Raw genomic sequence first — 5,000 nt, forward strand, 5'->3', positions numbered from 1 at the left:
ACACTCGCGAGGGCACCAGCGGCAGGCTTGTCCCTTCTCCGTCTTGGTACACACAATGCCTCTTTGCTTTTCGGATCGATATAAAGCTTTTGCCACCGTCGGTCTGCCGGCCGCCGCCCGCGGTCCGCGCTCAGACTCTGTCTGTCCGCAGCCCCCGCTGCGTTCTTGGACTTTGTCATTTTTTTCGGAAATAGCGAAAAAAAGCTTTTATCATTGTAAGTCGGAGCTCGCCCGGCCTCCCGCTTACTGAGTCACAATTGAGTAAGGCTCACTTAGAACTCTGCACTGTGTCAACCGTACCACTAGTCACCCTGCTAAGTGTGTCTGGAAAACGTGTTCCCGTAAATCTCCGGGAACCCCGCCAATCCCCCCGTACAGAAATTGCATGTGTCAAGTCGGCGGGATGCCTCCCGGAAGTCCTACCGGGAAGGTCGCACTCTGGCCCCGCCAGGCGGGGCAAATCCGACCCCCATAGTGACTTCCGGGCCTAACTCGTTAACCAGAGCCGCGACAGACCGTGCAACAATGACATGTGTCAAACCGGCGGCACGACGCCCGGAGCTCATGCCGGTCGCGGGGCACCTCGGGCCCGCCCGACGGGGCAGATCCGACCTTCACAGGCTTCCGACGGCAATTGGTTAACCGGCGTGGCGCCGAGGGCACGCGGCTGGCTCGGCGGGCGGCCCTCCGGTAGTGCCGCCGTCGATCGGCCGCCTCGGTCGGCAGGAGGGCCCCGAAGTCGCCTTCATTCTGACTTCCGAGTCGGGACTTAGATTACTTTCGACTCTTCAGCCAAGGTCTCGGATCGACGGCGGGACCTGCGGTTGTCCCTCCGAAAATGCCGCCGCTCGGCCGGCACGGCCCGCCGAATACGTCCCCTTACTGGCTCCCGCCTCGGGACTTTGTCAGAAATTCATTCGGGCAAGGTTTCCATTCGGCGGCCGGAGCACCGGTAGTCATACGGAAAATGCCGCCCCTCGGCCGGCATGGGCCTGCGAATAGGTCCCGCTGACAGACTTCCGCGATTGGGTATTTGTCCGAAAATCCATACCGGCAATCTTCGGAATCGTGCGGAAAAGCTGCCGCGTGGCCCGGGTTAACCAATTGGGGAGGCCGGTGCCATCTACCGAATACTTCAACAACTCGTGAAAACGGCCTCCCTATATATCTGCAGGAACCCCGCCAATGCCCCCGTACTGAAATTGCATGTGTCAAAGGGGCGGCCGAATCTGACCCCGGCGGCCGAGCCTCTGGAACTCCGGGTCGGCCTCGGCCGGCAAATCCGACCCCCATCCAGACTTCCGGAGCGGACTTGGTTAACGAATTGCCACCGGGCAAATGGTTAACCGACAGATCTTGGAGGCTCGTTACCCAAGCCATCCCCCGCCGGTGCGAAAAGTTAACAATCAGCGGGCGGGCAATTCGTGAACCGACCGGGACCGGGCAATTCGTTAACCATTCGGAACCGGGCAATTCGTTAACCAACCTTGTCCTGGCAATGAGTGCACCAACCCGGCCGGACAATTCGTTAACCAAGCTGGCTCTGGCAATTCGTTAACCAACCTGGCCGGGACAATTCGTTAACCAACCCGGCCGGACAATTCGTTAACCAAGCTGGCTCTGGCAATTCGTTAACCAACCTGACCCTGACAATTCGTTAACCAACCCTGTCCTGGCAATGAGTGCACCAACCCGGCCGGACAATTCGGTAACCAACCAGACCCTGGCAATTCGTTAACCAACCAGGACGGGCAATTCGTCAACCAACCCTGTCCTGGCAATGAGTGCACCAACCCGGCCGGACAATTCGGTAACCAACCAGACCCTGGCAATTCGTTAACCAACCTGACCCGGACAATTCGTTAACCAACCAGGACGGGCAATTCGTTAACCAACCAGGCCCGGACAATACTTTAACCACCCTGGTTTTCCAATTCGTGAACCAACTGGGAACGGACAATTCGGTAACCAACCCTGTCCTGGCAATGAGTGCACCAACCCGGCCGGACAATTCGTTAACCACCCTGTCCTTGCCAATTCGTGAACCAACTGGGAACGGACAATTCGTTAACCAACCCGGCCGGACAGTTCGTTAACCAAGCTGGCTCTGGCAATTCGTTAACCTACCCGGCCATGGCAATTCGTTAACCAACCTGACCCTGACAATTCGTTAACCAGCCAGGACGGGCAATTCGTTAACCAACCTGGCCCGGACAATTCCTTAACCACCCTGGCCTTGCCAATTCGTGAACCAACTGGGAACGGACAATTCATTAAACAACCCTGTCCTGGCAATGAGTGCACCAACCCAGCCGGACAATTCGTTAACCAAGCTGGCTCTGGCAATTCGTTAACCTACTCGGACATGCCAATTCGTTAACCAGTCTGACCCGGACAATTCGCTAACCAACCCTACTCGGGCAAATCGTTAACCAAGCCCAACCCCGACAATTCGTTAACCAACCCTGCACGGTCAAGTCGTTAACCAAGCCCAAACCCGACAATTCGTTAACCAACCCATACATGGCAATTCGCTAAACAACCCGGCTCGGGCAAATGGTTAACCAAGCCGGCCGGGCAAATCGTTAACCGGCCCGGCAGTCCCGACAATTCGACAATCAACCAGCTGAGGACAAACCCTTCGCCCTCAATAACAACTAGTTCTTGCCCCGCCGTCAAAATGTCCCGGCCGATGTTCATCAGAAACTCCTTGCTGGCCCATGGGCCCCCCCTCCTTACCTTAAGAGAGTCATAGTTACTCCCGCCGTTTACCCGCGCCGCACTGAATTTCGTCAAGTTGGGTCTGGCAACCCGCTAACCCGGCCGGCCGGGCCTGACAACGCTCTAGAAACCCGGAACAGGCAGTTTCGTGAACCAACCGCGCACGCTCCTGACAATGCGTTCACCCACCCTGCTCGGGCAAATCGTTAACCAAGCCCAACCCTGACAATGCGTTAATCAACCCGGCCATGGCAATTCATTAACCAACCCGGCTCGGGCAAATGGTTAACCAAGCCGGCCGGGCAAATCGTTGACCGGCCCGGCAGTCCCGACGATTCGACAATCAACCAGCTGAGGACAAACCCTTCGCCCTCAATAACAACTAGTTCTTGCCCCGCCGTCAAAATGTCCCGGCCGATGTTCATCAGAAACTCCTTGCTGGCCCATGGGCCCCCCTCCTTAACCTTAAGAGAGTCATAGTTACTCCCGCCGATTACCCGCGCTGCACTGAATTTCGTCAAGTTGGGTCTGGCAAGCCGCTAACCCGGCCGGCCGGGCCTGACAACGCTCTAGAAACCCGGAACAGGCAGTTTCGTGAACCAACCGCGCACGCTCCTGACAATGCGTTAGCCAACCCTGCTCGGGCAAATCGTTAATCAAGCCCAACCCTGAAACTGCGTTAACCAACCCGGCCATGGCAATTCATTAACCAACCCGGCTCGGACAAATGGTTAACCAAGCCCAACCCAGACAATTCGGTAACCAACCCGGCTCGGGCAAATGGTTAACCAAGCCGGCCGGGCAAATCGTTGACCGGCCCGGCAGTCCCGACGATTCGACAATCAACCAGCTGAGGACAAACCCTTCGCCCTCAATAACAACTAGTTCTTGCCCCGCCGTCAAAATGTCCCGGCCGATGTTCATCAGAAACTCCTTGCTGGCCCATGGGCCCCCCTCCTTAACCTTAAGAGAGTCATAGTTACTCCCGCTGTTTACCCGCGCCGCACTGAATTTCGTCAAGTTGGGTCTGGCAAGCCGCTAACCCGGCCGGCCGGGCCTGACAACGCTCTAGAAACCCGGAACAGGCAGTTTCGTGAACCAACCGCGCACGCTCCTGACAATGCGTTAGCCAACCCTGCTCGGGCAAATCGTTAATCAAGCCCAACCCTGAAACTGCGTTAACCAACCCGGCCATGGCAATTCATTAACCAACCCGGCTCGGACAAATGGTTAACCAAGCCCAACCCAGACAATTCGGTAACCAACCCGGCTCGGGCAAATGGTTAACCAAGCCGGCCGGGCAAATCGCTAACCGGCCCGGCAGTCCCGACAATTCGACAATCAACCCGCTGAGGACAAACCCTTCGCCCTCAATAACAACTAGTTCTTGCCCCGCCGTCAAAATGTCCCGGCCGATGTTCATCAGAAACTCCTTGCTGGCCCATGGGCCCCCCTCCTTACCTTAAGAGAGTCATAGTTACTCCCGCCGTTTACCCGCGCCGCACTGAATTTCGTCAAGTTGGGTCTGGCAAGCCGCTAACCCGGCCGGCCGGGCCTGACAACGCTCTAGAAACCCGGAACAGGCAGTTTCGTGAACCAACCGCGCACGCTCCTGACAATGCGTTCACCCACCCTGCTCGGGCAAATCGTTAATCAAGCCCAACCCTGAAACTGCGTTAACCAACCCGGCCATGGCAATTCATTAACCAACCCGGCTCGGGCAAATGGTTAACCAAGCCGGCCGGGCAAATCGTTGACCGGCCCGGCAGTCCCGACGATTCGACAATCAACCAGCTGAGGACAAACCCTTCGCCCTCAATAACAACTAGTTCTTGCCCCGCCGTCAAAATGTCCCGGCCGATGTTCATCAGAAACTCCTTGCTGGCCCATGGGCCCCCCTCCTTAACCTTAAGAGAGTCATAGTTACTCCCGCCGATTACCCGCGCTGCACTGAATTTCGTCAAGTTGGGTCTGGCAAGCCGCTAACCCGGCCGGCCGGGCCTGACAACGCTCTAGAAACCCGGAACAGGCAGTTTCGTGAACCAACCGCGCACGCTCCTGACAATGCGTTAGCCAACCCTGCTCGGGCAAATCGTTAATCAAGCCCAACCCTGAAACTGCGTTAACCAACCCGGCCATGGCAATTCATTAACCAACCCGGCTCGGACAAATGGTTAACCAAGCCCAACCCAGACAATTCGGTAACCAACCCGGCTCGGGCAAATGGTTAACCAAGCCGGCCGGGCAAATCGCTAACCGGCCCGGCAGTCCCGACAATT

This window comes from Mobula birostris, unplaced genomic scaffold, assembly GCF_030028105.1.
Source record: "Mobula birostris isolate sMobBir1 unplaced genomic scaffold, sMobBir1.hap1 scaffold_380, whole genome shotgun sequence".
NCBI classification, from domain to species: Eukaryota; Metazoa; Chordata; class Chondrichthyes; order Myliobatiformes; family Myliobatidae; genus Mobula; species Mobula birostris.